A 16,955-nucleotide genomic window follows, 5' to 3' on the forward strand; every position below is an offset into this window, starting at 1 on the left:
AGCTGTGCTCAGTTTCTCACCCTGACATCACCCTTTCCACATCCAGAAGGCAGCCCTGCAAACTGAGCTCAGGGACCCAAACTTAAACAAGATCCTTTCTGCTGCTTGGCACAAGGCATGTGACCCCTGGACAATAACAGTGCTAGGACCCGAGGCCCTCAATCTCTCAGGTTGCCACCCGTAAAATGGGTCTTTCGCATCCAGTTTGTTTGTCTGGTGTACTTAGACTTCTGGGTAGGGACTGTCTCTCACACTGTGTGTGTACAGCACCTAGCACAACGGGGCTTTGATTTTAATCAGGGCCTCTAGGTGCTGCTGTAATGCCAATTCATTAGTAAGAAATAATAGGGAAAATGTGATAACCGTGAGCTCTGTGGCAGAGTACTCTGCCAGAGGAGGCAAGTGAGAGAAACCCAATAGCTTAAATCAATTAAAATTGCCCTGGACAGAGCATCATAAAATATACCGTAGAGGACAATCTTGACCTGGCGGGGGATGCACTAGAAGTATGTCTTGTCCATCACTAATTTCCACGCTCCCCTTCTGGAAGCTATAGAGCAGTGTCTCTCCTTGGTTAGGAGATGGCCATTTTGGCCTTTGTGATGCATTAATTTCCCCCTCTTATACTGCTTTGCCTCTTTCTGCCTATGGTAAGGAATTTTAATACATGCCTCACTGCAGTATCTGGGCACCAGTTTATGCTGCTCCACCAAGTTTCTCCACCTCCGGGTTCTACCCTTCCCTCGAGGAAACCTTCTGAGGCTGATATAGCACCAGAGAGAGGTCACATTTCATTCGGCGCAAGTCAGCTTCTTCCTTTGAAGCAGCCCACCACTCGCTACATCCCCTCGCCCCCAGGCTAGATGTTTTGTAGCTGGCGGGGTGTGTAGGAAAGGGCAGGGAGGAATGGAGAGGATCTCGTTGAAAACAAGTGGTTCTGAGCTTGTGGTTCTTCTGGGATGGGTTACTGCCAGAATCCAGCCCTAACTCCTCTGCCTTCTGGGCACATGGATCAAAATTCTCCATACAGCTAAAGAGTGTGGTGGAGGATGTGACTGAGGGGCTAGTCCAAAGCCAATTGAAATCAATGGAAAGACAATCAATGTTTTTGGATCAGGCCCTAACTGGTGAGCTTTGGGGGTACTTTTAGGCCTTTGGGGTTTCTTTGGCTTTCTTTTTGTTGTTACTCTTTGGAATTTGGCCCCTTGCTCAGCTGTGCGGAGGCATATTGTTAACATGTTTGCACCAGAATGAGCGGTGACTCCTCAAGTCAGCTGCTGCTGTGGGGAAGGGACGAGGACAAGCCCTTGTCCCAAGTCCAAGGCTGTGGGCAGGACATCGCTTTGGGCAAGATGAGTGTCTGAATTCTCAGCTTCTTTGGCCTGCAGCCGCTGCCAGAGCCCGGGGGAGAGAGAGAATTGTTGTTGTGTTCTATAAAAAGGCAAAGATGAACAGGGATTTCCATATAAGGGGGAGAACAGGAGATAGTCATGTCCTCAAAGCAGGAGGATGGGGAGCTTGTTACACGTTCGTTTTTGCATGAACTTTTTTAACCCATTTATCTTTCCAACAAAAGAACTCATGGATACAATTTGGAAAGAAAAAATTGAGGCCTGTACATTTCTGCTCTGGTAGAAACCTGTTAACAGGATAATCTTGTGGCACTCTTTGAACAGGTCCTGAATATTTCCTGAGCAGCGATTAATTCGTTTTATTGGCATAACATTACCATGCCATATATTTATATAGCGCCCTCCATTAAAGCAGTCTCAGGTCACTTTTTAATTCAAGGCACTTTGAAAGCTGCACTAAATAGGAACCTTTGCAACTGTGGTTATAAAATAGACAGAGCTGGCTGTGTAACGTCAGGAGGCAGTTGTTCTGGAGATTAGGGCTCTGAGTCAGAGACCACTGAAGTCAATGGAAAGAGTCTCATTAGCTTCATTGGGCTACGTACACAAAAGAACTTGATAAATTCATGGAGGATAGGTCCATCAATAGCTATTAGCCAGGATGGGCAGGCATGGTGTCCCTAGCCTCTATTTGCCAGAAGCTGGGAATGGGCAACAGGGGATGGATCACTTAATGATTACCTGTTCTGTTCATTCCCTCTGGGGCACCTGACGTTGGCCACTTTGGAAGACAGGATACTGGGCTAGATGGACCTTTGGTCTGACGCAGTATGGCCATTCTTATGTTCTTACATAGGGGTAGGCACAAACTCTCTGTCTATTAAAAGACCTTTCCCCAAGAACTCCTTCGAATCTCAGAGAGGTTAAGTGACTTGCCCCAAGTCACACTGTGAGTCAATGGCAGAGTCAGAGATAGGACTCCTAGTCCAGTGCCCTGTCTTTTGGATCAATGGCCTTGGATTACGGACTGAGTTTTCAGCTGACACTCTACTTGTACCATGACAGGTTTCAGAGTAGCAGCCGTGTTAGTCTGTATTTGCAAAAAGAACAGGACTTGTGGCACTTTAGAGACTAACAAATTTATTTGAGCATAAGCTTTCGTGAGCTACAGCTCACATCCGATGAAGTGACCTGTAGCTCACGAAAGCTTATGCTCAAATAAATGTGTTAGTCTCTAAGGTGCCACAAGTCCTCCTTTTTTTTCTACTTGTACCCACACACATCTGCATCCACTCGGTGTGGGTGGAAACGGCTGTGTGCACACTTAAAAGGTATTAACACCTGCTCACCCACAAGTGTTAGAATTTACCCCTGTGAATGCCCCTTGGACAAATAGGCTTTGCAGGTGCAAATTCTCACACTTGTGTACCTATACAGGTGTTTTCTTTGGCAAAGTGCCAGAGCAGGCAGGCATGCATGCCATTTCGCCCTCACACAGGTATAGGCCGGGGGCTGAAAATCTAGAAGAATAAGGAGGAATCTAGAGGGATAAGGAAATACCAGGAACTCACATTATTAATGACTGGAAATGGGCTATAGCGCCTGGATTTCAAATGCTGCCTCTTAAAAGTCGAGGCCTCAGAGTGAAGTTGAAGCACCCCACTGTTAGTGTGGAGATCCCGTTCTGGGTTCTGATTCAGGCCCATCTGTAGTGAAACCATATAGGTTAAAGTCTTTTAATGACATTAATCAAAGTCCTTCAGTACAGCATTTCATCAAGAACCAACGTAGCAATGAGAAGAGCACTCATTTTTCAGTCGCCTCGTTCCATTGAGGACTGTTCTAGCAGCAGCATTATGTATTAATCTCTTAATTGCATAAAAAAGAGAAAGAGGAATGGCCAGTGATTTCCTCCCCCTGAGTCCCCTTCTTTGAGTTTTCTGCAAGAGGGAATAATCTAGTCCCAGAATCATTCCCGGAATAGTGATACTGCAGCATTTGGGGCTATTACTCTAAAGCATGGTCATGTAGTTTTTCATATGAGAAGAAAAGATTTGATTGAATGAATGTATTTGCTTCTCTTTTATTTCAGTAAACCTTCAAAATTAATCTGGCACTGCCCATTTTGTATCCAAAGGATATCTGGCCCCTAGTTCACATCCCAATATAGATCTCTGAACTCTCCCTCACCTGCCCGTAAGCTGACATGGCTGGTAAGGAAGACTTCCTCGTTTAATTTTTCATGCATCCTGCTATCATTTCCACAAATTCATTTCCCCTATGAAGTCTCTTACACATCCTACTGCCTATACTGGACTCTATACATATATATGTATGTATAATATAAAGACAAGTCAGACATTGCAAAATGTGGCAGAAAAATTCAGATGAGACAGACAGACCAGATTTTATATTAAAGAAAGGGGGGGATTGAAAAATCTCTCCTCACTGAAGGATATGACTTTTTGAGAACACTTGCTCAAATCACCTGGACCCCCAGTGTCCTGGCTTGTCTAGAGAAGCTAATGTGAAACACATTAAAAGGGTAAGAAAAGGCAGTATGATGGGTGAGAATAATTTTGTTTGGGTTTCTGAAACGTGCACATGAAAACACTGTGTGGTTTTTTGACAAATTTGAAACAGTGCTATTCAATTCGCTCCAACATCGCTACTGTTGATCTAGCAGACTGTAAAGCATTTATTGGAGTTGCTTGAGGCAAATTTAAGCATCTGTGGAATAACAAGTCCAGGAAGTAATTGCATCCACAAGGAAAATATTTTTATGTATAATTCAGTGACCCATTTTATAAACATTGCGGTTCCACCTTGGACTTTTTTTTTTTTTTCATCCAACCATCTGAGGTTAGCAAAATATGTGGAGCTGTGTTTGGTGGATCACATTTTGCGGCACATGGAACGTAGTTGGGATTGGGTGAATGAAAGGGAAGAACCTCAATTGACTGGAGAGTGAAGTATGGATCTTCAAATATATCTGGTGTGTTCCCCAGCCTGTATTAAAGAGTGACTGCTGGTCTGACACTGGTGTGATACAAGAGGGTATTTACACAACATTTAGAAATGGCTCCACTGGATGTGGTGGGAAAAGTCTGGGTTTTGGTTGTTTTTGTTTTTGGAAAATTCTGGAGGAGGTGCTTTGGGGAGTTGCTACATTTTGAAACAAATACAGTGGAACCTTTGTCTCTATTTTCCAACAGAGTGGCATCACTATAAGCTGAGATTTAAATCTGGAGTCACATTTTGCACATTTCAAAGCATTTGGTGGGCTAGGCTGAGGGGATGGGAGTCAGGAGTCTATTCCTCCAACTCACGGGATGAGTTACTCAACCTATTAGTGCCTCAGTTTACTGGAGCACTGTGAAAATGATAGTCTGAAAAGTGCTATGAGCTCCAGGAAGGGAAGTTCCTATAGATGTGCAGGGTAATACATGGTACAATTTGGGACTTCCTTGTTACTCTGCTCCATGTGGAATTTCACCCTATCTGAATTACCGGTGGGTGAAATCTGTGCAGAGAACTGGAGCTATCACTTAGTCCCATTTAAGCCATGAGGTCTCAAGTGGGACTTAAGTGATGACTAGGCTTTGTGCTGCTTCTCTGTGTTGGGGTTATGCTGAAATGCCAAATCTTCTAGGCAGCATGTTTCCTTTATTCAAGTCCCTTCAGCCATCTGCCCTCTCGCCAGTCTCCTCTTGAAATGAGTCCACAGCAGAGATTTTTGGAATGAAAAGAATTTTGCATTGAAAAATTGTCTTTTTATAAACTCAGTAATATTGGAAAAAATAATGACTTCTTCAAAGATTTTCTCTGAATTTTTGCAGCTTTTTTGGATCAATTTTATTGAAATCGTTACCAAATTTTTTTGTTTGCTGAAAAACCCAGTTTTTGGTGAACTAAAAATGTTGACTAGGGTTTTAAGGAGGATGTTGATTATAACATTTTTTTAAAAAAAATTGAACCAATGGAAAAACATGTCCATTTTGAACCCTGTGAAAGAGAAACAACTTATATATTTATTTTTTGGGGGTGAATTTATTATTTTTTCCTGTTTTTGTTCCCCAGCCACCTCTAGCTAGGAAGAGTGCAAAGTTTATGTGGGGCATGAGGAGAACAGAAGATGTATGGGGAGAATTTGCAAGTCCTGTTTTTCAGGTGTGATTGATCAGGTGTGGCCAGAAAGGACAACAAGGTGCAAAATCTGCGTTTCATTGTTCAAACTGAGACCATCACAACACTCTCATATGGAAGGAGATTGTCAGGTGGATACAGAATTTATTAAAAACTCAGGAATCAATTCCTTTTTGTAACTGTAAAAAAATGAAACAAAAGCCCCAGGAAAATGTCTTAAATTCTGCAATGACAAGGGGTATGTTTACACTTTGAGCTGGAGGTGTAATTCCAAGCTTGGGTAGACATACCTGCGCTAGCTCTGATACAATCAGTGCACTAAAAATAGAAGGTAGCCAGGGCAGTGTGAGCTGTGGGAGGGGTTAGCTACCCTAAACGAGCATTTGTGAGAGATGCTAGGGATGTATTCAGGGCAGCTCACTTGTATCTCCTTGAGCTGGGAGTTACATCCCCAGCTCAAAGTGCAGATGTATCCAATGACACCATCCATTACAGATGTTACTGCTTCATTACGAGTGCACTGTACAAATCTAAGGACTGTTCCCTTGCCTGTGCCTTTGTGCAATTATAAGTGTCTCTGTTGAGCTACTTGGGCTATTTCAAATACCCTGATTGCTAAAGGAAAGTGGCAACCTAATTATTATGAATGAGCATTTGTATTCCAGTAGTACCTGTAGGCGCCAACCAAGATTAGGACCCTCTTGGGCTAGACGTTGTGTGAACCCAGTAAGAGTCCCTGCTCTGGAGAGTTTTTGTGAAGACTGCTGTCTTCACTGACACATTGGTGATAGCTCTGGGGGTCCCCAGTTCAAATGGCAGGAATTTCTACAGCTTGAGTCTCTGTAGCAGGGGCTGTAATAGACTCTCATGCTCTTGTATGGAGAGGAACATTTAACACTAATGGGCACGTGGAATACACTTGCAATCTAAGTAACCAAGCCATGCATGAAGCAGAATGCTGCAAGAGTAACTTCATTGTCCCAGTGGAAGCACTGGGTGGGTTCGTGCCTCGGGGCACACAACGCCTTTTGGAGGGGGGAATGCTTGCTACTGTCCCCCGTTTAGGAGCTGTAGCATCCCAATCATTGCAGCCAGCCCAGCTGGGCAATGAAATATGGAGGGTGGAGCTATACCTCTGCCACCTCCCTTTCCCCCGGGGATGTTAATAGAGACTAAAATTGTGGCCCTGCATAGCCCAGGTTGTACAAAGGCCCGAGAGAGCCTTCTGGTGCCCTTGCACACACACAAGCTGCTCAACCTTTTGGCTTGTGTAAGCTTCACAACTGGTTTGGAGAGTGTTTTCTGGGGCTGGAAATCCTCCCAGCCAGCTCTGCTCCAGCAAACAAACAAACAAGCAGTGTCTCAGAATAGGTACGGGTGGCGTTGCTTGCTGTGGTGGGCACAGCCCTGTAGCAGACTGTGTGTCTGCCCACTTCCAGTGAGCGCCGTCCTAATGAGACACTATTTACTGGAAAAACAGAGCAAACAAAAAAACCATCTTGACACGGAGACTGAACTGTTCACTATGGGGTAATGGAGATGCTGAGCCAGACACACCCTGCTCAAACTCCAGTATGGATGACTCTGGACTGTCATATTTAAGAGGCACATGGTCTTGGTTTGCAATGACTGGGAATGATTTTGGTGGCTGTTTTTATCTCATCACCTATACGAATCTCGCCTTTGGCCATTCAATCCCTTTGCTGAGTTGCCTTTGTTTAGCTTAGATAAAGGAGTGTAAGTAGGATATCAGGGTTTGCCAGACAGGTCTATGGACTCTCAGATCTGTGGGCATGGCATTTCTATGGTGTTGGGTTGATGAAGTGGAGTTTGCATGTTGGGCGCATGTTAAGCCAGTGTGCCCCACTCTTCCAATAATGGAATTCCAGAGGAATGGAACTGCATCCCGGAGGCTATTGGAAGCCAGTGCAGATCAGGAAGCGCTGGCTTAATGCACCTCCAACATGCATCTCCACTGAATAGCCTACAAAGATCTGACCCACAAAGCCCTACATGGTTTGAGGGCCTTGTTCCCTATAACAACACCTCTCTCTATAGGACTTGCGTCAATTCTGACACTTGAGCCGGAGCGCCCTCAATATAAAAGGCACCACTGGCAAGGTGTTCTCTGCAACTTCCTCCCCACACCTTGGTCCTCTAGACAGGGCTGGATAACGCAGGGGCTTTAGGGACTGCAGCCCAAGGCCCAAGGCTAAAGGGGGCCCTGGTGCAGCAGGGCTCAGGCAGGCTTCCTGACTGCATGCCGTGGCCCCACGCCACTCCTGGAAGCGGCCGGGTGCTGACACATTTCTGCAACCAGCCTGCTTGAGCCCTGCTAACCCGCTGTCCAGGAGCTGCCTGTGGTAAGTGTCTCCCAGCTGGAGCCTGCACCTTGCACTTCCTTCTGCACCCCAACCTCCTGCCCCAGGTCAGAATCCCCTTCTGCACCCAAACTCCCTCCCAGAAAGAAACTAATATAACAGCTGTTATAAGGTAAGTAGGCTTTTTTGAATTAATTTAACTATATTCTACATGTTTTAAGACTGAAATGTAACCACAGAACGTCTTTATGTTAATTAAAAGGCAAGTTTAGTATAGCGTTAATAGCCTCAATGCCATAATTGTGATAATTTTGTTTTAAATTAGGAAAAAGACTTGTATACAGAGGTCCCACAAATCGAATGGCTCTGGGCCCACAGGAGAGTTAATCCGGCCCTGCCTCCAGAGCCCAGATTTGTTAACCTGCTGGGCAAAGGTTACTTTTTTCTCTCTGTGCTAAGGGTGTTGAGGAGGGGGTTAGGTATTTTTATAGGCAGTTCTCTGTCTGCTTTACAATATTTTTTTGAATTGGTAGGGTGGTGCCAGAATGCAGGATGGGCACCTACAATCACTTTTTAGAAATCTGAATAAATAGTAATAGAATAAATTGCTAGAGTCTTGAGCTGAAATTTGGACCACACTGCAAGTTTTGGCTCATGCGTCTTCTAACTGTCCATCTGTATCAGAAACCATTGCATCCTTCAGCATGGCCATCTGTCTGTTTCGGAGACTGGAATAACTGGGGTCTTTTAAGTCAGGATTGAGGTGGAAAGGTAGAGTTGCATGATGGCCCAGGACTAGTAGAGCAGAGATGTTGCAGGTTTGGATGCAGGTGCATTGACAGAGCCACTTGTACGGTGTGTGTGTGTGTGTGTGTTTGTGTGTGTGTGTGTGTGTTGGACAATGCCTGCTCTCAGCCTGCCTGAGCTGTGGGTAGGAGAGGTTTGACTATGGAATTGTCATTCAGGAACTCCAGCTGTAGTGCCTGCTCAGCGTTTGACTCCCTCTGAAACCTTAGACAGCTCATTTAATCTCACTCCACTTCACTTTCCCCTGCTTTGAAATGGGGATAATATTTACCAGCCTCTCTCCCAGGATGTTGGGAGAATAACTCTTTGAACGTGAAAAATGCTACACAAATGTTAACTATTATATTGGAATGAGCAGGCTAATGTGTATTTGTACCACTGCCCCATGCTGGATAGAATCAGAGCTCTTCAACTGTGTGTCATAGGTCTTATACTGCTAATATATAATGAAGATTCTCCTATAATTCAAGTGTCAGGGGTCTGGGCTTTTAGAGTTGGAGGAGTTACATGCTACCTCCACTGTATCCACAAAATTTGAATCAGCCATGACATATATGACACAATGACAGCTGTGACGGCCACCAATTGGTTACAGTATCATTATTGTTGCATGGCCATGATTGATTAAAAATTCACCCAGATCCCCGCAAGGTGATTGATATAAAAGAGCTCTAACCTCTCTGCGACTTGCCACAAAATCTTGGTAGGCTACTCAGCGGGTGTCTCAGTATTAAAACCTGCCACTGCTGGATCTGTGAGGTCCCTTTCCCTGACCCCTTTGAACAACACTGGAGAGAGAGGGTGGTTCGCACAGGAGAGTTTGGCTGTTAAATCCCAAGATGCACCAGAAGGTGTTAGAGAGGCTTCTGGATGTCTTATTCCATTCATACCTTATAAAATACCTCTGCTGTGATGTCTGACTGCTTGATCCTGTAACTACTGCACACGCAAGTTTTGCTTACCTGCACAAGCAGTCTCATAAGCTCCTTGGGGATTACTCATGTAAGTAAGGCTTCCAGCCCTGAGTCCTTATTATTTCTGCTCCTTCCTCACTCTACCTTCAAACAAATCCATCTCCCTGCAGAGTCAACCCAAAATACCATCGAGGCCAATGGCAGTATAAACAAACAAGGGTGCTGGGCAGCCTCCCGAAAGGAAAACAGAACAACAGAAAAAACTGTGAGTAAATATTATCTGAATATAAAGGAACACTGTGTTTCTTCGTATGGGTCTAGAATTTCTGCCGTTTAACAGCTAACCTTGACTCAGCCAATATCCACAACATGCAGCCTAGGCCAAAATATTTCTGTGCCTTAAAGTACCACAACAGCTGTTTTTCTTGCTAAAATGTGACATTACATTTTTTTGGATGGCTTGACGTTTCCTTGATGAAAGTGGACTAAGGGGCTAGTTCCCCTCCCCCCTCCTTCTTTCTTTTCCCTTGCTCCTTCTTCTGCGAGCGGTGATAAAGTTCGGCCTTTTTCAGACATATCATAAATACAGACCACAAGAGCGCCTGTAAACGGCCGAGGGGCGCTTCCCTGGTGCTGGAACGCTGGCTGCAACATGAGAAATGGGCTGCTGTTTGTTTAACTTTCTCCCTTGTTATTCTTGGAACCCGCCCGCGCCCTGACGGAATCAACGCCAGAAGCAATTGTAGGGCTGACATCTTGTTTTGCCGATGGTTTGTAGTATGTCAAAAATGTCCCACCGTTAAAGCGAGGGCACCGAGGAGGAGTGGGATTGGGGGGAAAGGGGGAAGACAGGGCGAGGGGCAACCTATTACTCCAGCACAGGAGAGAGGGTTTGGGGTTAAGTTGAATGTTCTCTTGTGGCTTTGAGCATTTGCCTTTCCGTGCCTGCAGCAGGTAACGTTTGCCTCTAATGAGAGATTGCCTCTTTGTGGGTATCCCCAGGTGCTGATTGGTCCATGGGTGGGTTTCACACTTGAATCGTATCTTCCTTTAAAGGCACTGCAGGATGTTTCAGACTGATTTTATAGTGACCTGTGGTTTTTTAGAGTTCCTGCCATCTACTATACTCACTGCAGCCTATGCTTTACAGTAAGATGCGAATTTTTGGGGCAGGACAGACTTGTCTAGTGCTTAAAGCCTTCTGCCACTGACTTACTGGGAAAGTCACTTCATCTTCCTCTCTCTCTCATCCCCTCTCTGTAAAACAATGGGAGTAATAACTAGAGATGGGACCCAGATCTGAGTTCCCGGCTTACATCTATGTCTACAACAGCCCAATCTATAATTTTATGGGAACCAGATTCAGAACCCAAATCTCACTTCCCTGAACTTTTGGGAACGTTTGGCTCCAGGGTCTGGATCTGGGATTTTAGCTTGGGCTGGTCTCTAATAATAATAATTAATAAAATGTAATCACCTTGGTAAGTGACTTTGAAAAGCTCTATAAAAATACCATGTGCCATGGTTGGCATTAAAAAACTTGCCAATGTTATATAAATATTTAACATAAGATATACTTATGTAAATAGATATAGCTATCCCACTGTTTGCCATATGCCCTGTACTTACTATAGGACATGCCTCAGGCATACTGCTGATGTTTAGGTAACATTTAGGGTGGGGTTTTCAAAGCATGCTAAGGGAGTTCAACACCCAAATCCCTTATGCCCCTTTGCAAGTTCAGCCAACTGGCACCTATTTAAGGGTCACCACTCAGTTATTATTAAGCCGTGGTTTCTCTAAAAATTTTTCTGTTGAAGATGGGGAGAGGCAAAGCACTTAACTGTATGTGAAATGGCCGGTAAACAAAGCAATGTGAATGCTCATCTCTGTCCTAGCAAGACTGCCAGCTTTCATGGGAAACTATCTCACTATCACACTGTGCTCCTTTTTGCACTCAAGATCCCGTAAGCATCTGAGGGAGCGGAATGGATGTAGCACCAGCATATCAAGGGAGGAATGTACCTGCTAATTTACCGGAGGATCAGTGGCTTACCATGCCTGGTATGGTATTTATTGCCTGTTTATGGGCAATGCTGTGTGTGCGCTTTTAATTTAGTAATGGCACCTTAATATCATGGTGATGAGACTGTGACCTCTAACATATCCTTACAATGATGATAATTAGTGATTAATGGACATTGGCTATATGTTATTGAGTGCAATGTCAGATAGCTTAATAAAGAGAAGGTTAAGGAGCAACATGATTGCAGTTGATAAGTACTTCCAAGAGCAGCAAATATTTAATAGTGGGCTCTTCAATGTAGCAGAGAAAGATATAATACAACCCAATGGCTGGAAGTTGAAGCTAGACTGGAAATGAGGTGTAAAGCTTTGACTGTGAGAGTAATTAACTACTGGAACAATTTACTAAGGGACATGGTGAATTCTCCATCACTGACCATTTTAAAATCAAGATTGGGTTTGTTTCTAAAATTCTTGCTCCAGGAATTATATGGGGGAAGTTCTATGGCCTGTGCTATACAGGAGGTCAGGCTAGATGGTCACAGTGGTCCCTTCTGGCCTTGGTATCTATGGATCTGTATAAAGGGTTATCGCTGCTCCACTGGCTCTTTCTACTCCCTGTATTCTCTTTGGCTGCATCCCCTAGAAATCTCCCATTGATTGTTACTGAGACTTTTAAACAGACATTCTGAAATACTTTTCTTTCATTCCCCCCCCCCCCCCCCCCGCCACTATCCAGATCTTAGAAAGACTCCAGCACTGCAAATAAAGTCCAGTTGGCTGTTGCTAGCATGGATGCTGTTTGTGTCACTGGCTGCTAGGCAATAGATCATGAGAAGAAGTGGCTACTCCAATGGCCATTTACTTGAGGAACCATGATTGTTTTAGTGACCACTGCATTCCCATTTTGAATGTTCTGCCCTTTTCCCACTGGCTGGCTGCCTGACCGCCATCCAGACTCCTAATCTCTGGTTTAGTCTTGCCTAGGTTGCCACCACCCTTTCCATTTGTTTCTGGGATTGCTCCCTTTTCAGTGGGGTGAGCTCATGACCTGCTAGCCTAGCCAAAGGGTCCCAAAATACAGTAATTTCAATGGCCCACGCTTCATCATGGCATCGGGCTGATGTGTTTGTCCTTTGGGACGGATAGTTAAAGGCACAGAGCTCAAAGGCAGCACTGAGTCCTATGCGTCTTACTACATATAATGCAGATCTTAGTACTGACTTCTTACAACACATTAGCAGGCAAAATCCTGGTCGCAGGGAGGTCAATGCCAAAACTCCCACTGAGTCAATGCGAGAAGAGAGTTGACCCCATGTATTTTAATGACACCATGAAAATGTTTTTTGAACCACTGAGAGAGTGTGGAAAGGCCATATTTTCTTCTTCTGATGGTAGGGCCCACAGTGTGCTAAGCGCTGTACATGAATACAGAAAGTGGCAGTCAGTTCTTGCTCTAAAGAGCTTCCATAAGAACATCCTGAATCAGCCCGGTGGGCCATGCATTGCTGTCTAATACCCTGTCTCCAACAATGGCTGGAACCAGCGGCTTCAGAGGAAAGTAGAAGAATCCCTGCCATAGGCAGTTAGGGGTAACCTGCCCCCAGGGAATGTTTCCTCCTGACCCTAATAGGGAGAGGTTGGCTGATGCCCTGAATCAGGAAGGTTTGACCCCTTAAAAATACTTAATTTTTTAAGTATTTCCTATTATAACTTCCATTCCAAAGAGGCCAGGGAACCACATGAAGAGAGCGGGACAGGAATACAATACAAAAACATTTCAAAAATGTTGTCTGAATTGAGGAGACAGCCAGTTCTTACGTCCCCTGTAGAGTAATGCAGTTCAGGGTTGCACCAGCTCTTACCCCCTGTTCATGTCCCCTCCCCCCCAAGCTGGGGCTGGGAGTGAGGTCATGGCTCTGGGAGGGATGTGGACAGCGGTAAGGGGGCCAAGGCTAGGGCTGGGAGCGGGGCCAGGGCCAGGAACGGAGCTGCAGCCAGCCTGTAGTAAGGGCCAGCTGCCGGGCCTGTGTCCGGGTACGCAGATGTGCCGAGGCTGAGGATGGGGCCGGAGCAGAGCTGGGGGTGGGGCAGGGCTGGGGGGCACTCCCTCCCCGCCCCCTGTGGGGGCTGCCCCACACTTTCCGCGTCCCTCCCAGAACGTTCCTCCGTGCCCCTCTGGGGGGGGGCACCCCATAATTTGGGGACCTGGTTTAATGGAATAGGGTCATATCCCTTTGAATAGTGGCACTTACTCTGTTCTATGTTTTAGAAGCTGCCAGAACCCAACCAGAGCAGCAGTGTGTCTATAGCTAGGCCAGGCATGTTGTGTATGTTCAGTAAACAGGGCTACTTGGACCCCACCAAGCCTGTCTGGTTCCTGTATCTTATGTGTGTTGTGCAATGAGCAAAAGAGACACAACCCCATTTATCTGTTGGCTAAATTCTTGTAGGTGTCCTGGCAGCAGTCGGGAGAACAGTAGCCTTGAACACTAGCCTGGTGAGGGGCATAAAAGCAGCATGGAGATGATTGTGGAAGAAGCCGATGAAAGGCTTAGCAAGGCCTGTGTCCCTGGCAGAACGGAGGGGATGGAGGATGATGCGGGAAGGTTTGAGAGTGGAAAAGGACGGGAGGGAAGAATTATGCAGCACCTTGAAGGTGAGAACAAGAGGCTTCAGCTGGACTTGTATTCCTTGCATGTTAACAGGTAGGAGAAATGCTCTGTTTGAGTCCTGAGGGACTCCTGGCTGCACAGGGCATTCAGTTAGTTAGGGACTAGGCAGGATTTACCAGTTTCCATTTCAATACAGTCTTTAATGGAACAGTTAAGAAATTAACTAAACCAAATTGGTATCTTAGGCCTCTACCTGGATAAAAGCCAGCTCTTTTCTATATCTTTAGTGCTCACGCAAGAGAAGAACTTATAGCACTGACTAGACCCTGGCATAATGAGGACACGTGCTGTCCATACCTCTGCATAAAGCTCTGCCAGTGCACCCCAATCCTGACCCATCAGATCTCTGCTACTCCAGTCCTGGGCTCTCCCACAGCTCTGCCAATGCACCTCCAAACTGACCTGCTGCCCCTCTCCTGAACAGAGATGGCCCAGTTCTTCAAAGATGGTTTTGTTGTGTGCAAGGAAGGGAATAGGATAGGACCACCAAGCCTGTTTCACTGCGGGGAACAGACCTTTTCATTAATCTTTCTTTCTTTCTCATCTCAAGACTATAAAATGGGCTTTTCAGAAGTGCTCATTTTTGGCGTAACTCCGTTCCCATTGAAGTTAATAGTTAAACTGCCAATGAAGTCAATGGGAGTAGTCTTAGGCCAATGCTGAGTGCTTCTGAAAATCTCATCCTTAATAGGTAGCAGGTTTAAAACAAGCAAAAGGAAGTATTTCTTCACACAACGCAGAGTCAAGCTGTGGAACTCCTTGCCAGAGGATGTTATGAAGGCCAAGACTATAACAGGGTTCAAAAAAGAACTAGATAAATTCATGGAGGACAGGTCCATCAATGGCTATTAGCCAGGATGGGCAGGAATGATGTCCCTTGTCTCTGTTTGCCAGAAGCTGGGAATGGGTGACAGGGGATGTATCACTTGATGATGACCTGTTCTGTTCATTCCCTCTGGGGCACCTGGCATTGGCCACTGTCGGAAGACAGGATACTGGGCTAGATGGACCTTTGGTCTGACCCAGTATGGCCGTTCTTATGTTCTTATTATTTCATGGACTATGGCCCCATTGTGCTAGGCACTGTAGAAACACAGAACTAAAAGACGGTTCCTGCCCCAAGGAACTTACAATCTAAGTATAAGGCAAGAGACAACAGATAAATACAGACAGATAGAGAAGTACAAAGAAAGAACCTTGAAGTGTACTTGTCCTTTGAAAAATGATCTTTGGTTGCTCCTCATTTGAGAGTGAACAGGGAGGTTCAGCTTCTGTGGACCAGGATCTGCAGGCCACTGTAATTCATAGATGAACCTAAGACTTTCTTTTCTTTTCGCATTGCTAACATTTTAAATGAACTCAGCTCTTATTAACACTTTGCACCTTCTCCTCCAAGGATCTCAACATTCTTTAAATGACTTTGCTGGGCAGTTTGCCTGAGCAAACACCAAGTGCGGAGGGTGCCAGGATTTGGCCCTGTATTTGAAGGGCCTGGTCACTTTTCAGTGTCAGCAGGCGAGGTGGTTGCACATTTGCAGTAATCACTTGCTCTACCCAAAGATCCATCTGCTAGAGCTTTGCCACGTGCAGCCTTGATTACTGCAGTTTTTCTCTGTTGTTTACAAGGGGTCGTATTTTTGAGACCAAGCAGCCAGCTGTGGCAAAAGCAGACCAGCGTGGGAGTGATGCTGGTGCCATTGGTGGATGTAGGGGTTCTGAGGCCAGGGTGGAGAGCTAGGAAGTGAGGCAAAGATTTAGAAAGGTTCGGACAAGAAGCTTGAAGCTGATGTGGTAGCAAAGAGGGGAGTGACATCATCAGGGTGAGGAGCCAGGGAGAGGATCACGGCAGCTCTGTTTTGCATGGACTGGAGGGAACTCAGAGAGAAGGGAGTGGCAGTGATCAACATGGGGGGGGGCAACAAGGACCCAGAGGAGAGTTTTAGCTGGTTGGACAGAAAGAAAAGGCTGGGTCTTAAAAATGTTACGGAAGGAGACGTGGCAAGATTTGGGCACTGCTGTTGCCCGTGCTGCATTTGTTCCATGGATAAACAGAGATCTTTAGATCCAGGCCCAGTCAATACAACACTTTGCACCCTGACATTCTCTAAAAAAAAAATTACATCTATCTGTCTGTCTAATCTAATCATTTTGAGAACATAACAATGACCATACTGGGTCAGACCAATGGTCCATCTAGCCCAGTATCCTCTCTTACAATGCCCGATGCTTCAGAGGGAATGAACAGAATAGGGCAATCATCAAGTTATCCATCCCCTGTCGTCAGTTCCAGAATCCAGTATTCAGAGGTTTAGGGACACCCAGAGCATGGGGTTTCATCCCTGACCATGTTGGCTAATTGCCATTGATGGACCTACCCTCCATGAACATATCTAATTCTCATTTGAATCCAGTTATGATTTGCTCTTCACAACATCCTCTGACAATGAGTTCCACAGGTTGACTGTGTTGTGTGAAGACACAGCTTATATGGTCCCCATTACTGAAACTAGCTGAGCACCTCACAATATTTTTTCCACCCAATACCTCTGTGAGGCAGGGCAGGGCTATCACTCCCATTTTACAGATGGGGAACTGAGGTACAGAGAGGCTAACACCGGACATCTGTGGCAGAGCAGGGATCTGAATGCAGCTCATCCACCCCTAGGCTAGGTCCTTAACCACTGGACCATCCTAGCCCGCCCCAAGAGCTCAATT

The sequence above is a fragment of the Dermochelys coriacea genome, chromosome 16 (assembly GCF_009764565.3).
Source record: "Dermochelys coriacea isolate rDerCor1 chromosome 16, rDerCor1.pri.v4, whole genome shotgun sequence".
Lineage (NCBI taxonomy): Eukaryota > Metazoa > Chordata > Testudines > Dermochelyidae > Dermochelys > Dermochelys coriacea.